The sequence below is a fragment of the Vespa crabro genome, chromosome 10 (genome assembly GCF_910589235.1).
Source record: "Vespa crabro chromosome 10, iyVesCrab1.2, whole genome shotgun sequence".
NCBI lineage: Eukaryota > Metazoa > Arthropoda > Insecta > Hymenoptera > Vespidae > Vespa > Vespa crabro.
In genome coordinates, this window is record NC_060964.1 from 1787948 (window position 1) to 1807947 (window position 20000).

The window sequence follows — 20000 nt, forward strand, 5'->3', positions numbered from 1 at the left end:
TTAAAAACAAATAAGTATTTAAAAGAATAATTAGATAGAAGGAATATTTCGTGAACAAGAGATTACGTGAATCAACGAGTCTAGAGATGGTCCACCTGATCCAATCAAAAATGATCATAAACAACGATAAGGTTTATTTAATTATTAAAAGAAAAAGAAAAAAAAAACAACGTCCAAAGAATACACAACTAAATTAAAATAAAGAGTATCGAGGACGCATTAACAAATCATCGTCTTGGTTTGGTACGTTCATCGACTATTTTCTTTCATTTCTCCACAAAAAAAAAAATAAATAAATAAATAAACAAAATGAAACGTTTATACGTTTAATCGTACTCGTCGTTATCGTCATCTTCCAATCATCCCTGTGAATTGTTATTGTTGCTTCGTCATGTTTTAAACCTTGATTTTAACGATGCTCGTAGTGTACGACAACAAAAAATAAAAGAAAAGGAAGAAAAAGAACAAAGAAAATTGAAAAAAAAAACAAATGTGTTCTACCTATAAGCGTGCGTCGCGTGTCGAGAATTTCTTGATAGGAATAAAAAAAGATAAAAAGATAAAAAAAGAACCAGAGAAACAGAAACAGAGATAGAGAGAGAGAGAGAGAGAGAGAGAGAGAGAGAGAGAGAGAGACAGAGGAAAAAAGAGAGAGAGAGAGAGAGACAGAGGAAAAGAGAGAGAGAGAGAGAGAGAGAGAGACAGAGGAAAAGAGAGAGAGAGAGACAGAGGAAAAGAGAGAGAGAGAGAGAGAACGAAAACGCGAAGAATTCGTAACAAACGAATGATAAAAGGCCACGTAGCAGAAGCCGATAGATCTTCATTAGAGTGAGGCGCTGCATAAGTCACGCAACGGGGGGTGATGACTTTTAGCCACCCTCGTAATTCTTCGGCACGTACTACACCCCCACTTTGTATACATAATAATAATGATAATAATAATGTGACGGTGCAATTGCGACCGATGACTCTCGTTTTTTCAGGATCGCCTCTCTTGTAAATCTGCTATCACCGAGTATTACGTAATCGACGATCATTTGCATTCCCTAATCTTGTACATTGTATTCATGAAGTATATATATATATATATATATATATATATATATGTTGTCGGAAATGTATTACTTATATATTGATTAAATCAAGATTACCATCAGAGATCATGCAATACTAATATTTTTGCAATATAAAATATATTTTTTTTCTTTTCTTTCATTCGCGTTTCTTTACATGAGAATTTAGCGTATGCGTGAATTTATTATAATAAATAATACGTTAAATAAATTTTATTTTATTTATATAAATTAATGTCTTTTACATATTAACATATGTACATAAATTATATACATATGTATATATGTTAGATTATTCTGAGCAATGTAGAGTATATAAGACCTATAAAAGAAAGTACTTTCAACATGGGGATGTAGCTCAGTGGTAGAGCGTTCGCTTTGCATGTGAAAGGCCCCGGGTTCGATCCCCGGCATCTCCAATTTTTTTTTCATCTTCTTTTTTCATTTAATCTAACTATTAAAACATTTCTATCAAATAGTTTAATTTAATTATGTATAATTTTTTCCTTCATAAACGTGAATTTCAATCTTTTTATCTAACGATCTATTATATACGAATCTATTATAAGATATATGTTATAATATATCTTATCCTAGAATTATAATATAGCTAATAAAAGATGATAAAAAATAAACTTTGGCTACCGTTAGAAATTTTTATTCGATTTTACAAAAATCAAAAAAGATGGTACAGAAAATATCTGAGTACTATATTGAAAAAAAAAAAAACTATTTGGCTAATAGAGAAACGCAAGATTTTTCGAAAATATCCAAGTATTCGGATTTTAATACGAATAATATTGGATATTTATTACAAGAAAAAAAAACCGCGTAAAATACAATATAATTAATAAAACCTTGATTCTTTTTTATTACTAAATAATTAAAGAAAATAATTTTCATTAATATTAACAGGCATTAACTTATTTAAAAATTCATTCGCGTAAACTTATTCTCAATTATTTCGACTTATACTATAAATAGATAAATTTATCGGAATTTATTTAATATACAGAAAGAAAAAAAAATGAACAAATATAAAGGTCTTGTCGTTCTACTCGACATTTGTGCAAATACGATGAACCCATCGGTGGCAAACATAACGCGTTGAATCAACTCTTCCCTGGACTTGGAATGAACGAACAGTTCGTCAGAAAATATTCAAGCCTCCTCCCAAGCGTGGATAAATAATAAAAACTAAAAAAAATTCGCGCTATAGATAGTAAGTATAAAGAAAAAAAAAAAAGAACCATAATCAAATATCTGGTTTTTTCTCGAATGAGATAATTTACTGAATCATTAAATAAATGTTTACGCTATAACGTGCGATAAAAAAAGAAAAAGAAAAAGAAAAAATCGAATGAAACATCAAAATATTTTCTAAAGATTGCAGAATACAATTGAATTCTTTCAATGCTTATCAGTGATATATAAAAGTCAATTCATTACAACATAACACTTAAAGCTTTTCAACTTTCGAAATTATTGAAACTTTTCCGAATGAAAATTGTCAACGTTCTTTGCTCTCTGATTGATATCATATTATCTCATATAGATCTATCTATTCGAATATTGAAAAACAACGATATCCAGTATAATCAATGTGTAATGTGTTCGATCACATCCCGCATTTTTCTACACTATCAAATATCATCTTTCTTTAAGGAGTAAACAATTCTATCGTCCATTATTTAAGAAGCCACATGAATGACATCCACCAACTTGGCGGTTGTTTTACGTTTCGCGAAGCCTAAGAATGACCAAGTTCGTGGAGCATTTAATTATTATGGTTTCCACATTTAATTTTCTCCATAATAGACGGATTTGATGTCCGTAAAAAACTAAATGTTCTATTTTTTTTTTTTTTTTATTTTTACTTTCTTTCTTATTTCTCATTTTTTCCTTTTTATTTTTTTTTTTTTTTTTTAAATAATTACTCGAGCATAAATTGCGAACATTTTTAGGCTTCTGTAATGAAGTAAAGACGATTGAGAGTGAGAGAGAGAGAGAGAGAGAGAGAGAGAAAAAGACGAATAGCAAAATTGATAGAAAAAAATTGGATAGAAAATAGAGAAGTTTAAACGAACGTAAAACTTGAAAATCCGAAAGTATAGAGAGGTATTCGCTTAACGTTGCATGGTTATCGCCGAATGAATTTAAATCGAACGAACGGACGAATACGAAACGGTAGGTGGTACTCTTGTACGAGAAAAAGGGATGAACGAACGGAAAAAAAGAAAAAAAAAAAAGAAAAAGGAAAAAGAAATAAAGAGGAGGAAATCGCACGAGCGGTATATAACAGGTGCTGATGTAAATGTCAAACGGAAAAAAAAGAAAGAAAAAAAGAAAATATAAAAAAAAAAAAAAAACAAGAACCGAAAAAGAGAAAAGAAAAATGAGGGAAATTAAAAAAAAAAGAATAAAGAAGAAGAAGAAGTAGATAAAAAAAAAAGTAGAAGTGACGACGGGTGGTGTTCGATCGAGCGTAGATAATTCGCTTCGTAGGTATATAACTCTCTCTCTTTCTGAGACCGGACGATATTAACGAGAGGAGAAAGAAGAGGATGATGACGACTTCGAATAAAGAGAAAAGACAGAGACGGAGAGGTAGAGTTAAAAAGAGGAAGGGAGAGAGGGAGAGAGAGAGAGAGAGAGAGAGAGAGAGAGAGAGAGAGAGGGGAAAAAATTGCACGCGGTTGCAGAATCGTGTTGACTGCAGCGGAATAACGTAATTTGGCTAACACGTATGCACTCGCGCGACTGTTCTTACGTATGTATATGTATGTATACATGTACGTACCTACATACGTGCGTACACATAATCGCAAACTCGTAATCCACTTAGCGCGGAACCGCATCGAACTGCAACGTATTCCCGGCGTTTAAACGTCCTACCGATGCGAGCTATGCAGTTCCATGCATAAATGCGTTTATAACCGTCGATCCAACGAGGGAGAAAATCGCGAATCGCGTCATGAAAGTCTGCAGTTGATCTCTAATTCTCTATCTCTTTCTCTTCCTCTCTTCATGCATTTCTCTCTCTCTCTCTCTATTTATCTCTCTCTATCTCTATCTCTCTCTATCTATCTATCTATCTATCTTTCTCTCTCTTTCTCTTTTTCTCTTTTACTCGGGCTTTGAAAAGCGACGATCACGACAACGGCGACTACGGCAACGACAACGACAACGACAACGACAACGACAACGACAACGACAACGACAACGACAACGACGATGACGATGAGATTCGCGAGTGGCGGAGCCTCATCGAGCGAGGGTCGCGAAAAGGGGTTGCACGGCGTTCCTTCGGCATTACGTCATACACGTCGATTCTCAAGGGATTCCCACGGCGTCAGGCAGTCGTCGATTGGAAGCCTCTTGGCGGCTCGTTTATAGTCAGGTAAAACGCACCACGTGTGTAATCCCTTAGAGCTTCAGTAGGATATGAAAAAAGAAAAAAGGAAAGAGAGAAAAAAAATAAAAAAGGGAGAAAGAATAAAAATCGTTTGATCCATTGTTTCGATGGCATCATTTCGATTTCGAAGATATAAGAGAGAAAAAGAGGAAGAAAGAGAGAGAGAGAGAGAGAGAGAGAGAGAGAGAGAGAGAGAAAAGTAGATAAAAAACATAGACGATTATTACGAATCATACAAAGATGTTTGGGAGAGGATGAGGAAATTTAAAAAGATCGATCAAAGTCAGACACATAGAGCCCTCTTCCTCTTCCTTTCAAATTCCTACTAATTCCGTAAAGGCGTAGGGGACATGCGGGAGGGTTGAGAACGTCGACGACGACGACGACTACGACAACGAAACCACGAGGACGTACTCGAACGAAGGAATTAAAAAAAAAAAAAAAAAAAAAAAAGAAAAAAGAAAAAAAGAGAGAAAAAAAAAAGAAAATAATGGGAAACGGTATCTCGCTCGCGGGTATAATCGCCACGTCCTCCGGTCGAGCGCTTCTAAAAATGGGTTTAGGCCGTAGGGTTTACGGGTAGAGCTTGTGCTTGATTAATCATCGGCGATCTCGCGAGAACACGTCGAATGGGCTCGGCCATTAGTGAGCAAACGACGAAAAGTTCGTCATTGACGAGTAGTAGTAGTCCTTCTCTTTCTCGCTTCTGTTGAAACGAGAGAAAGAGAAAAAAGAGAGAGAAAAAGAGTAGGTAAGAGAGAAAGAGATGGAGATAGAGATAAAGAGAAAGAGAGAGAGAGAGAGAGAGAGAGAGAGAGTAGGGTAAAGAGAGAAGCAGTGGGGTAAACGCGATTTTTCTTCTCCGCATACGGGGATATACGAAGAGGAAAGAGGAAAACGCGGTATGTAACGCGGACGGAGGTAATCTAATTGAAATTCTCCCACCCCTCGTCACTCTCCTCCACGATGGCTCTCCCGCAAAATTGTGGAAAAATCGAGTCATACGATCTCGTAGCGGAGGCCAGCCAGCGCGAAAATGGAATTACTGAGGAAAACGAGGTTTTGGCCGATATGATGCAGGTGAACGCAACTTCCTCTAGAGACACAGACAGAGAAGATAGAGATAGAGATAGAGATAGAGATAGAGATAGAGTAAAACGGAAAAGAGAGAGAGAAAGAGAGAGAAAGAGAGAGAGAGAGAGAGAGAGAGAGAGAGAAAGTGTGTGTGTGTATATTACCAATTCTCGCGATCTCTGCGAACGCTATACGGAAGGGATTTTTTTTATTTTTTTTTATTTTTTTTTTTTTTTGTTTTGTTTATTTTCGGATGGGGGACAAATTTTTTTTCTTTTAAATTTTCGACGAAATTGCCCTTGCAAAATTACCCCTGACTCCCTACCCGCCTTCTATCTACCCCTCCCCTCCATCTTTCCCACAATTACCGTGTCGTGCGTCGCTAGAGTTACCACGATGCCTATAAACTCCGCCAATCAACCCTTTTTTTCCTATCTCCCTCGATACAGAGTTTGGCACAATTCGAACGAAAAATATTCTCTCCTCCTCCAAGAGAAAGAGAGAGAGAACGAGAGAGAGAGAGAGAGAGAAAGAGAGAGAGAGAGAGAGAGAGAGAGAGAGAGAATGAAAAACGTGTTTTTGACAGTCAAGCAACTCTGATAGAAATTCGAGCCGACGAATTCAACGACGATCCCCTTCATAGTAATGAACTAGTTGTTCTTTTCAAAAAATTTCTAGTCCAGTTTTCAATGTGACTAAAAATCTACATCGAAATATTGACAAATATTTTCCAACGGAAAAAAACGAGTTCGATCGTCCCAACCAGCTTTCATGCATTATTTCGTTTTGTTTTCTCCCTTCGCGCGCGCATACATCTTTTTTTTATTATTATTATTATTATTATTATTATTATTATTATTATTATTATTATTATTATTATTATTATTATTACTCGCTTTTGCATCCCTTCCATATGCATTTCTTCTTTTTATTCTTTTATTATATTTTGTTTTTCTTTTTTTTTCTTTCTTTTGTGTAGAACCACGATGCATCGTTTTTACATGAAATACGTTCCTGAATTCTGACATAGCTCTAATATGCCCTTTTACGAAAATTACCAGAAAAACGCGTAAAACACAAAAATGGGAAACGAAAGAGAGGATCGCGATCCTTTAATTATGAGGATACGTCGGCTGAAGGGAGAGATGGGAAGAGGGGCAGGGAGGGAGGCGGGAGAAATGCTGCTGTGACGTAGATATGCAAGCACGTTATGTAATTTGATTCAAGGAGTTGGCAAATATTTGGAAAGTTTTAACGTTGCATTTCCCAAGTCGGTACGAGACCGATTGAATTTTGCCAACGGAACTTGGATTACTTCGTGTTTTCAAATAAAAAAAAAAGAAAGAAAAGAAGAAGATAAAAAGAAAGGAAAAAAAAAGTTAGCATTTATGATAGAACGAATGTTTACCTGATTACGTTAGTTTATCGGAAAGGCTATGAAATTTATGACACAACAACGTTATCAACGTTTTTATTGTACACGTATGTTAGTTAATCATACGATGATGGTAGAATTTAATTGGCTCTAACCAACACATTTATATTAGTGTAGAATGACGTAGTCGGAGGAGGAAGGTACGCATTATTAACACATACACATATACATCAACATACAAATACACATTAATGCATACCGTGTATGTATGTATGTATGTATGTATGTATGTATGTATGTATGTATGTATTACTCCTCTCGATGCAACATCCGGAATAGCCGGAGGTCAGTAACGCGAAAATATTCAATGTAACATCGTGTTCCGCAAACGAGACCGTAGTTGGTACGGTGCACGCGAAACGGAAGCGTAGAGAGATCGTATGCGGAGAGTGTCTATATATCTCTATATGCACATCGATAGTTGCACATCCCGGTGAAGGTAACGTAGATCGGTTACGAGAAATATTGACCGATCGTGCGTAACGTCGAACCCCTCCAACAATAGAACCATCGCCCATATCTGCGTTAGGCCGCCAATCTCCTCTTCAACGGCTTCTCTATATGCGTTTATGTCTCTACGTCTATGTTGTAAACGTGTATACCTATATATACCACATACATAAGTACATATAGTCACGGTTATTGTCCTACCTCGATCGGAAAACGCTTTTCAACGCGTAATCGACGATGCCTTCGATCATACATATGTATATATATATATATATATATATATATATATATATGTGTATATATATATATGTATATGTATATATATGTACATATACACACATATATATATATGCATACTTTGATATGATAACAATTTTTTTATTTTTGCGAGTACAAATCGACCAACGAGAAAGTTCGTATAGATCGAAAATTTATATACCTAGGTTCGATCTATACAAAGATCTAGATTACATCGAACGGCAACATTAACATTATTCGGCTAATATCCCTCTACGCCGAGGTCATATCATAAGTATCACATATACGAGCTTGCGCATCTCTATAGGAACTATTATAACGAGCGAACGTACGTATAGAAGCAGAGCGCGATGTTAAAGCGCATTTAACGAGCCGGTACGCATCAATTGTCATTAAACGACATGATTATTGCATACGTCGACGATTATTACGGCGATAGACCATTACTGGAATATCCAATCAGAGTTGGACGGTCAGACTCATAATGATCGATGCTCAATATATACATATATATATAATACTATATATATAGTGTCATGGAATATTTCGTTAATGTTTGGTACGTTCTGTCGCGCGTATTTTCGTGAAAATATCGACAATGAAATAAAGAGAGAGAGAGAGAGAGAGAGACAGAGAGAGAAAGGTAGAGGAAACCATCATAATATCACGCTAACGAGACATTTCTAAACTAATTCCGTCTGTCCACTGAAATTTTTGTCGAATAACGATAACGATACATTATACCTTATCTCATTGGGCATAGTAATCGTTATAATGGATACGTTATTCGATGTATCATTAATTTATATCGTACGTTAACATCACTCTCCTCTTACGATCATCCGAGGATCGAGCACCTGCGTTCGCATATCCCTCACTCGGCATTCACCCCCACGTAACCCACACCTATTTTCCACTTCCTTCATCCTACTACACTTCATTCCATGATCCGCAGAAAATAATAGATAAATCATCCCCCAATTGGCTTCTAACGGAGTTTATTTCATAAGAAGTCGCACGCCCTACTTGATCAACGTAGACATATAGTTACATAGATACATACACACACACACACACATATATATATGTATGATGATGTATACAGCATGAAGGGATTTTCTATATGATATGCAACATGCTCGACGTAATTCAGTCGATGCAAGTCATCGAGATCATCCTCCTCGTCTGGGTTGCGGATGAGCACGCGATACGATCGATCATCCACGACGACAGCGACGTACGAGTATTATTAAGCCGAAGTACCGTCGTGATTCTGCTAAATGCGATGCTAAACAGGTACCTCATTCTTTCTTCTTGGGACGAACGTCTTTCTTTTTTTTTTCTTTCTTCCTTTTTTCTTTTTCTTTTTAATGGAGCATAAGCGAGATTATGTTATTGGTGATAAACTATACGAAAAACAGAAAAAAAAAAAAAAGGAATTGAGCTCTTTCCTGAGCAAGACCGAAATATAATGGTCTTGGTTTTAATAATGAATGAAAGAACTCGATCTCACGTTTTATGTAAGCATATACGTACATACACAGCTATCATATATATATATATATATATATATATATATATGTATGTATGTATATATATATATATATATATGTATGTATGTATATATATATAATAACGTGTGAAAATATAACGTGCGTACAAAAAAAAAAGAAAAAAAAATGGAAAAGAGAAGATAAAAAAAGATTATCGTTTACATTAAAAAGATGCACGTATTCCAGAAAGAAAAAAAGAAAAGAAAAATAAAATGAAGAGAGAAGGAAACAAAAAAATGACAGCACGTTTTTCAAATCTTTCATAAATGATATATAAAACGCAACTTTAGTAGAGAGAGAAAGAAAGAGAGAGAGAGAGAGAGAGAGAGAGAGACAGACAGAGAAAGAGAATGAAATTTATCTTCTATTTTTTGATATAGTCATATCTATGTACGTCGACATAACGTGAGAGGGGAGACCCGTCACTTCAAGGACCGATTTACCTCTTATCTCGGGAGCTTATCTTTTATACGAATATTCACGCAAATTTATCGATCTGTCCACGGTCGTACGGCTTTCTCTTTCTCATTCCTTCTTTCTTTCTTCTTTTCTCTCTCTCTCTCTCTCTCTCTCTCTCTCTCTCTTTCCTTCTTACTCGTTGCTTTCTTTATTTCTTTCTCCCTTCCATCGAGCAGGAGAGGTTCGAGCGTCATTTTTACGCTCGTCTCCGGGGACGCGATAAGAAAAAAATAAGAAGCCACTCCCGGACAGAGTCACGTTATTATGAGCATGAATTTTTATATTGAGAGATTTTATCGCGTTCAGCCGACGTTGCACGGTAGAAGGGAAAAATAAATAAAAACCGTAAGATTCGTCGCACCATCATCCCTCTACGACTCTACCCACCTCACCCTTCTACCAACCGACGCCATGGTAATGACGTACACCCGCGCAAATATACCATTGCATGGGGGCCAAGTATTTTCATTACTTCTTCTTCTACTTCTTCTTTTTCTTCTTCTTCTTCTTTTCTTGGTTTTTTTTTTTTATTTATATATATATATATATATATATAACACTAAACGAACCGTTTTCTTTGTCGAAAAATAATTTTTATGCGTGAAAGAGAACGCGTAACGCGCTCTAGATCTACCATCTTAAAATTTTTTTTTTTCTCTTTTCCTTTTTCTTCTTTTTTTTTTCTTTCTTTCTCTTTTCTTTTTATCTCTTTTATTTCTCGTTCGAGCAAAGAAATATCTCAAATAAATATAAGCCTTAATTAGATCTCTATAAAAATGATAAAAAAATGTAGTTCGAACGTTAGATCATCGATATGACATCATCAATGAAATCAATTTTTTTTTTCTTTGTTTATATATATATACGATTCACGACGAGACTTAGAAGCTATAAAAACTTATTTCAATTAGCATCCTTAGGAATCTTAAATATTTCTTTAGAAATACTTAACTATGTTGCATCTATGACGAATAAAAAGAGCACGATGATATCATAGAGACGATCAATGACTCATATAAAAATAAATGCACTTATGAGCTTACACTAAGTATGATTTTCTAATACGATATTCAAAGATCATTCCGAAGGCAGCGTGGCCGAGCGGTCTAAGGCGCTGGTTTTAGGCACCAGTCCGAAAGGGCGTGGGTTCGAATCCCACCGCTGTCAAATGTTTTTTTTCTCTTTTTTTTCTTTGTTCTTTTCCATTAAATATACAAAATTATGGGTTTTTAATTAATTAATTTTTTACTATTACTCTTTCTTTAATAATAATAAAGTTTCGTATTTTTTATCGATTGGAATATATACAATACGTTCATTTAATTATCTCACAATTATAAACATAAATTTTCTTTATAATCTATATAAAGTTAATAGTACATTTCTTACCTATTGATAGAAATACATACGATAGATCGATAATTAAAATCGTCGCAACTGCACACGTCTGCTATTTTATATTTACTCATCCTTTTTATATCTTTGACATTTATAAATCGTCTTCGTTATTTATATTTCGTAATTGTGTTTGTATTAATATCGTCGTGATATTAAGAAAAAAATGAAGAAAAATGTTAAGTACGACTAATATTATCAAACTATATCAAAAATTAGTCCTAATATATATATAAGCGTGTCTATATAGTGCGATCTTAAAATTAGATATCCAATAAAAATGCACATTTAGCAAAAGATTATGCAATGTAAAAAAGTCAAGGTCCCACCGAGATTTGAACTCGGATCGCTGGATTCAGAGTCCAGAGTGCTAACCATTACACCATGGGACCCTTGGTAATACATGGAAAAAATAAAAATTATATACATCTGAAATAAAATTTAGAAATGGACAAGATATTCATTATATAACAAGAAATCGTATATACTATCGTCTTGTATATATCAAAGTCTAAAAATACATGTCCACGTAGAAGCAGTGTTTGTTATACAGGTTGATCACATTATAAATGAAACATATATATATATATATATGCACACACGCATATGTAAAACAATATTAAGGTTATTACAAATATTTGCAATATATTGAATTCTATACAAAAACTTAATCGAGATAACAATGAAACGAAAATTCACGTCCGAACTTTATCTTATCTTATCTTATTCGGCAAGAAACAATTATTGAGAAACATTATTTTTCTGATATAAAATTTATTTTTGTATTATATTAAATTAAAAACATTTTGTATTATATTTTGTATTATATTATATTAAAAACATTTTTGTATTGTTAAAAAAAAAATATATATATATATATATATATATATATATATATATATATATTTAATGGAAAATTACGTTCACTTGAATCGCTTTTTGATCAATAAAAAACGGGGATGTAGCTCAGTGGTAGAGCGTTCGCTTTGCATGTGAAAGGCCCCGGGTTCGATCCCCGGCATCTCCAAAATTTTTTTTCTTCTTTTCTTTTTTTTCCTTCCACCCCAAACGTAACCAAAGAACGTAAGGTAACATTATAAAATACGCAAAATAAAATTTTTATTAAATACCAATGTAATTCGTGCGATTGAAACGATTAAAAAAAAAAAAAGAAATAAATAAATAAATAAAAGAAAGAATAGAAAATAAATAAATGATAAAGAAATTAAAAAAAAAGAAAAAAAGAAAAAAAGGAATAAAGGAAAACAACACACAGAAATACATACACACCTGGTTCTTTAAAAAAATCATGTTAGGAAGCATATTAGAAGGTTCTGCATTCAAGAAAGGTTGAGAAATAAATGGCATACAACCCATGACCGCGTAATTGCCAACACGTGCTCGTCAATTACCAATTTGATTTGAGTATTCAGTAACTGGACGACGGTGACCAGCACGTTCGTTAGAGAGGGAATTAGAAAGAAAAAAGATAGGAGATATATATGTGTATATATATATATATATGTAGAGAGAGAGAAAAATAAAGAAAGGAGAGAGAGAGAGAGAGGGAGAGAAAGGGAAAGAGAAGATAATATAGCCGAAAGATAAAATAAAGGAAGAAAAAAAAAGAAAAAGAGAAAAAAAAAGAAAAAGAAAAAATTATGTTGGTACAGAGGCACAAGACATGGAGGAACACTGAGCGAGCGATGGCCGTGGCCGTATGTAAAGTGAAATAGGGAGATACGCGGCGTTATGCAGATGAAGCTCGAGCAAAGAGATTGAATGGTAATAGTCTTCGATTCGTCATATGCAAAAGTTTCGCATATAGACGTGGGTTATAACCAAAAGAAAGAGAAGAGTATCAACCCAACCAACCAACCAACCAAGCACCACCACCCCCTCCAATTCGCCTTATACCCTTCCCTATCTCACATCCTTCGTATATCTCCTCTTGTCAACGCGAGAGAAAGATGGTATCATTAGAATTGCCATAGTCATCATAAGCGACTAAGATATATACCATACATATATATATATATAGACATGTATATGTATGCATTTATTTATGTATTTATGTATGTATGTATGTATGTATGTATGTATATATGTATGTATGTATGTATGTATGTATGTATGTATGTATGTATATATGTATGTATGTATGTATATATATATATATGTATGTATATACGTATGCATGTACTTCTATCTCTTCATCGTAATATACAGAGAAATAATCGTGCGAAATACACTGTGACGTGCGTGACTCTTCCTTACTCTTCGGTTAACTCCCTGGTAAATCAGAAAAAGAGGGTGAGTAAGAAAGAAAAAGAAAGGAAGGAAAGAAAAAGAAGGGGAAAGAGAGAGAAAGAAAGATAGAGGTTGATAGTATAGAGAAGGTTGGGAATTAATCATCGAGAAAATACGACGCAATAAGGCAGAACGCGGTTCGAATCTAACGTAATCGTACGCCGATGAGTCTTGCGAACATAAGAAAGACTAGCAAAGGAGATAACGGCCTTGATTGATCGCAAGCAGTCGCGACAGTTATACGCCGTGTATCTATGTATGTATGTATGTATGTATGTATGTATGTATGTATGTATGTATGTATGTATGTATGTATGTATGTATGTATGTATGTACATATGTACATATGGACACGTAACATAAACTTTAGAACGACAAGTTGACGCAAAGTATAGTTCATTGCAATAAAAAAAGTAAAATCGTCCTTCGCAATTGCACGAAGATATAATTTTTGTTCCATTTCTAATTTCTTTGTTTTTATCGTACAATTTCTAACATGATTAGAAAATTTTTCGAACGGGTTTTTTTTACGTTCCGCGAAATCAAGAAAACTTATTTTTCCTCTTTCTTTCTTTCGTCTTTTTTTTTCCCCTTATACGTCCTCTATTATCACGTAAAAGAAAGAAAGAAAGAAAAAAATAATAATTTCCTCCATTCCCGTGGCTTCTTACTTACGATATGTACAAGGTTATCACGTATATAGTAGTATACACGCATAAGTACGTCTATATATATATATACTTATGTATGTATGTATGTGTATATGTATACATATATATGTTTGCACGTATGTAAGTATGTACGTGCAAGGAAAGTGAATGCGATAGGAAAAAAAAGTATCTTTCGTGATCGAAGGAGAATCGACGGGGAAATCAGGGCTTCGCTAGACGTTATGAAATCTAATAGAGCAGCCTTAAACCTGCGGTATTCTTATCGTTCCCTATGGAAAAGGGACAGAAAAAAGAGAAAGAGAGAAAGTAAGAAAAAGAGAGAAAGAGAGAGAGATCCCCTGTCAGTCGACCGTTATAATATTCTGTCCGGCAAAACCGTATCTACTTTATTTCATTCTACGAAGGAGAGCGTAACTACGTGAAAACAGCATAAAAAAAGAAAAGAAAAGAAAAGAAAAGAGATACATAGATATAGAGAAAGAGAGAGAAAGAGAAAGAGAGAGAGAGAGAGAGAGAGAGAGAGAAAGAGAAAAAATCTCGTCGCATAGATATCGAGTTTTGACCCAACGTCGACGATAGGGTCAGCAGTGGAGCGTGTGACCATTTTGTCACCCTCCTCTGCAAAATTTTATTTACGAATATCCTTTCGCCTAGTCCCACCCACCCGAATGCGCGACACTACGAACATAAAAGGACGTTCAAGAGCTCCAACCCCCCCCCCTATCCCCATCCCTACACCCACACCCACAAGCTTTCTCTTTCTAGTATGCTCGTACTTTTCGCGGATTTCTTTCCGGTTTACAAGCGCGAAACTTCCGGCTGAATGTAAATGTCCGATTGAAAGAGAGAAATAGAGAAAGAGAGAGAAAGAGAGAGAGAAATATAGTTTTCGACCCTTCGCTGGACTTTCCCTTATTTCTATCTCTTCCTTCACGAAAAAAAAAGAGAAATAAAATAAAAAGAATAAAAAAAGAATCGACGACAATGAAATATTCTTCTTATTTCCATAAAAAAGAAAAAAAAGAAAAAAAAAGAAAAGAAAAAGATGGACAAGTACTTTATAGACCCCCCACTCTCTTTCTCTCTCTCTCTCTCTCTCTTTCTCTCTCTCTGCCTCTCTTTTTCTTTCTCTCTACCTCGTATCGTTGCTTTCTATCAGGAAACAGTAGCATAGAATCGTACAAGTATCATCGAGTGAAGCAATTTTAACACCGACGAGTTCGATACTCGAACGACGAAGAGTAAAGGAAATAGATACAAAGAAAGAGAGAGTAAGAATGAATGAGAGAGAGTGAGAGTAAGAGAGAGAGAAAGAGAGAGAGAGAGATAGAGAGAGAGAGAGAGAAAGAGAGAAAATTAAAAAAGAAAAAGAAAAAGAAAAGGAAAGGAAGAGAATAAAAAAAAAGAAATCACCGGGGCGTCCGAAGGGCATTCCAAGTGCAACGGAAAGCTAGAGGGTGGGTCTAAGGGATGAAGATGAAATCCATCAGATGGGAGAGATCACGCCTGTCTCCTCTTAACAATAATGCGGCCCGCAGACAGTTTTTGTATCCTCGTTTCTTTTTCTTTTTCTTTTTTTTTATATCTCCCCGAATCCCTCCCTCCCACCCTCTTTGTCTCTCTTTCTCTCTCTTTCACACAAATACAAACAAGCACTATATTTTTTTCTCTATCTATCTTTTCTCTATCTGGAGCGTATTCCATGGTGAATAAAAGAAAAAGAAACAAAAAAAAAAGAAGAAGAAAAAGAAAAAGGAGGAGGGAGGATCAAGCAAGGAAAGCCTTAAATATTTAGACGGCTAATTTTCACGGAGGATTTTTAAGCCGACGAAGGAAAGTGAGAATTGAAAAGGAACGCGGTGAAGCGGAGATGCTCTCTCTTACAGAGAGATAGAGAGAGAGAGAGAGAGAGAGGGTAAGGCGGGGAGGTAAGTCCGCAAGTCCACCCCCTAAAGAAATGTCCTCCAGACTGAAATAATAATGAGAGGCGCCAGCGCCTTTAATCACGATATTAAACATTTACGATTGCCATGGCGTCCTGTTCTGTTAACAACCAACACAGTTCTTCCTTCATTTCTTCCTTCCTTCCTTCCTTCCTTTCTTTCTTCCTTCTTTTCTTTACTTTCTTCCTTCCTATCTTCTTCTATTATTTTTCTTTTTTTTTTGTATCTTCACGCAGCTCCGATCTTTTCTTTCTTTGTTTCTTTCTTTTTTCTTTTCCCTTTCTTATTTTTTTATTTCTTTTCTTTTTTTATTTTCATTTTCATTTTCCTCCTGCTCCTTCTTTCCTTCCTTCTCTTTTCCTTTCTTCTTTCTTATCTCTTTTTTGCATTTTCATTTTCTTCCCTCTCCTCTTTCCTTCTTTCTCTTTTTTTCTTTCTTGTTTCTTTTTCATTCTTTTGCATTTGCACTTTCCTCCTTTTCTTTCATTTTTCAGCATGAAGCCACCACAAAAACGAGGAAAACAAGTTCGCCCTCCTGATTTTTTTCTTCACTTTTTTCTTTATTTGTTTATTTGTTTGTTTGTTTGTTTGTTTACTTAGTAGCTTGATAAAAAAAACGAATTTTTAAAAAAGGAACGAGATTTTTGTAGATCTAAGTACATAAGAGATCTCGAATGATAAGTTTCAACGTATCTCTCTCTCTCTCTCTCTCTCTCTCTCTCTCTCTCTCTCTCTCTCTCTCTCTCTCTCTCTCTATCCTCTCTTCATTTCTATCACTCTTCGTCGTAGATTGTCTGGTCTCTCGTCCGGTCAGAAACATGCGGACATCGACGAAAAAGTTCATTTTTCTCTGCCGACGACGTCGAGCTATCGCGAGATTATGTCCCGAGCAGCGTCAGATCGACGACAATGGCATAGCCGGCAAATCGAGCTCGTCCTCTCTTTATCTCTCTCTCTCTCTCTCTCTCTCTCTTCCTCTTCCCGTTCACTCTATACCAGTTCCTCCGGTTTGTTTTGCTTTCGCGCAATTTCTCATCCATTATCCGAGCGTACGCGAGCAGCCTCGCCGTCGCCGATGGTTATTTATGGTTTCGAAGTCGCTTGATTAATTTTTCTCTCTTCTATTGTACCACGTAGGATACACACGTACCTATCTATCTATCTATCTATATATATATATATATATATATATATATATATATATATATATATATATATATGTATGTATGTATACATAAAATACATGACCGGGATAATCGTGTCGACACCAGAGTTCTCATGTCCCGTAAGAATTTCAAACAAACAAAAATTTGTCCGTTACGCTTCCTCTAATTCTCTGTCTTCGTTTATAAAAAAAAGAAAAAAAAAAAAGAAAAAAAAAGAAGAAAGAAAAAAAAATATAATAGAATGAAAAAGAATATAATCTCATACTTCTAACAAAATCAAATCAAATCGCATTTTTAAGGTTCGATTAAGCCGACGATAACTCGAGGCGATAGACCGAGAAAAAGTATATTATAGAAGAAGGAATGGAAAATAGACAGAGAGAAAAAGAGAGAGAGAGAGAGAGGGGGGAAAGAGAGACGAATTTAATATTCGGAATTTCGGTAATGTGATTTCATGGGACGTCGGCTGCAAAACGCCTAAGCATTACAAATACGATTTCCCTTATTCGAGGGGGATGGACAAGAGGCGGAGTCGAACACCATGGAAATAGCATTTTTGTCGAACCTGTTTTCCAATTTTTCACCTCTCTCTTTCTCTCTCTCTCTTTTTCTCTTTCTTTCTTTTCCCCACTCTTGTCTTTTTTCCTTTATCTTTATCCTTTTCGTACTTCATCTCTCCCTCTTTATCGTGACCAGTTAGGATCGAATTACCAGTTCGCTCGGCTGTCAACCGTTAGAAAAGACGGCCATAAATCGAGAATTAGAGAAGAAGAAGAAGAAATGGAATCTCTTCTAGCTGTCAACTCGAAGAGGAGCATTATCGAGTACCGATAAAACGAAGTTATGCGAAGTAACGACGTAACGACCCCTCTTTCGTTTTCGATGATAAGTGATCTTATTCCTATTCGATATTATATCGTAATATAATACTTTTCTTAAACGATTTTAAATCAATACGATGTGAAAAATTTTGTTTACAATATTTCTTTATAATAAAATTAAAAAGAAAAAAAAAGTATAATATATATATAGACTAATAACAATTAACCAAAAAACATTTAATGCCAATATGAAATAATAGAAGAAGGAGAAGAAAGAAAACAATTTTTAATAAATAATTTTAACCTCAAGTATTGTATATATTCCATGTATATAATTCACCATTCTTGATACTCCATTCATCGTCAATTTTTCTGTTCTTTTTTTTTTTGGTACACTATTGCCAAGAGCGAGTATCGTCGTTACCCTTCGGACCCTTTTGGGTGCCACACCGGGATTCATTGTGTATCATCATCGACGTAAGGGTTGCTTGAAAATACGTTCGCTCGAGTTTTTTTCCTTCTTCTATCTTTCCCCCACCCCCTCTCCCCGCCCCTCTTTCACTCACTCTCTTTTTCATGTCGTCGCTCCTGGCAACTCGACTCCGGTGCGCTGCCGCATCCTCTCTCTTCTCCCCACGACGAGAGTCGAAGAAAGTCGAGATACATAAATACATACATATATATATACACACACACATATATTCGAATGAGAGAGAAAGAAACAGAGAAAGTGAATGCGGTAACGTGAGAATGACAACAGATGCGTTGGAATGAAATTACAAGTGTCCCGGTATTGTACGGCTCTGTTGTGCCTTTTTAGCGAAATTGTTGTGACAAGCGTTTCAACGTGGTGCGACTCTCAACTCCTAGCACCCTTTGCGATTTCGCATTTTTTTCCTCTCCTTTTTACTCATATATATATATATATATATATATATATATATATATATATATCTTTTACTCATTCACACTCCTTCTATTTCCTTCTCACTCAAAAATGCCCCCTCTCTCTCTCTCTCTCTCTCTCTTTTTCGCGTATACTCGCTTTCCTTACGAGGCCATGCTGCAAACTTACCCCTCGAAAAAAAGGAGAGGGTGTGAAAAAAAACTCGCGACACTTATGCGGTGTCAAGTCCTGGCCTTCTGGGAAAAGGGCTCGTCCTTTTCTATCCGTCCTGTTCTTACCACTGTTAATCCTATTTAATCGGCTTTTTTTCCTTCCCAATAGGATCTATTGATGATTCTCGCGGTATAAAAGAATTTCTTTAAGAATGAAGTTTTACATACATATACATATATATATATATATATATATATATATATATATGTATATATATGTATATATATGTATATATATCCAACAATAGCATTAAAGGTTTCGGACACTCATTATAGATAACGAAATCTTCTTTCATTTATCGTATCGTTATTTTTATTTTTTGCAAATTTACAACAATTTGTTCGTAAAAGAGAGAGAAGGAGAAAATCTTTATAACGTATAATCCAATAAATAATTATCTAAAGACGGAGATTTATCGTACGTGATTACAAAAGCTTCAATTGGTTATCTTTGCTTTCTCTAATTATCTATGACTATTCATCGGGTCATTTATATTCCAAGCAATTACCAGCTCCATCAGTCTCCGAATTCGACTTCGCCGAAAGCTTCTCTCTCTCTCTTCTCTCTTTCTCTCTCTCTCTCTCTATATATATATCTATCTATCTCTTTCTTACATCATTTATCTTCCTCGTCGAGATATTTCTCGCGATAATTGCGAGACGATTCCTAACTTTCTTCCTTAATCGAGATCTCTTCTTAATTAAATGATATAACGAAATTCGTTTTTTATTTGTTAAAAAAAAAATTTTCTTACGTATTATCGATGCAACGATTAATATTATCTTTTTAAACTGCTGACTTTGTATATAGATAAGGAAAAAAGAATATATATATATATATATATATATATATATATA

At 34.9% G+C, this 20000-nt stretch overlaps 4 non-coding genes across 4 annotated transcripts; 3 read left to right on the plus strand and 1 right to left on the minus strand.

Moving 5' to 3' along the window:
* Window positions 1-1420: 1420 nt before the first annotated feature.
* Trnaa-ugc lies at window positions 1421-1492 on the plus strand. The gene has a single exon. It is a non-coding gene; the product is annotated as a tRNA-Ala (tRNA).
* A 9312-nt stretch (window positions 1493-10804) lies between these two features.
* On the plus strand, window positions 10805-10884 carry Trnal-uag. Its single transcript has one exon. It is a non-coding gene; the product is annotated as a tRNA-Leu (tRNA).
* Window positions 10885-11432: 548 nt separating this feature from the next.
* Window positions 11433-11504, minus strand: Trnaq-cug. The gene has a single exon. It is a non-coding gene; the product is annotated as a tRNA-Gln (tRNA).
* A 563-nt stretch (window positions 11505-12067) lies between these two features.
* On the plus strand, window positions 12068-12139 carry Trnaa-ugc. The gene has a single exon. It is a non-coding gene; the product is annotated as a tRNA-Ala (tRNA).
* Window positions 12140-20000: the final 7861 nt, after the last annotated feature.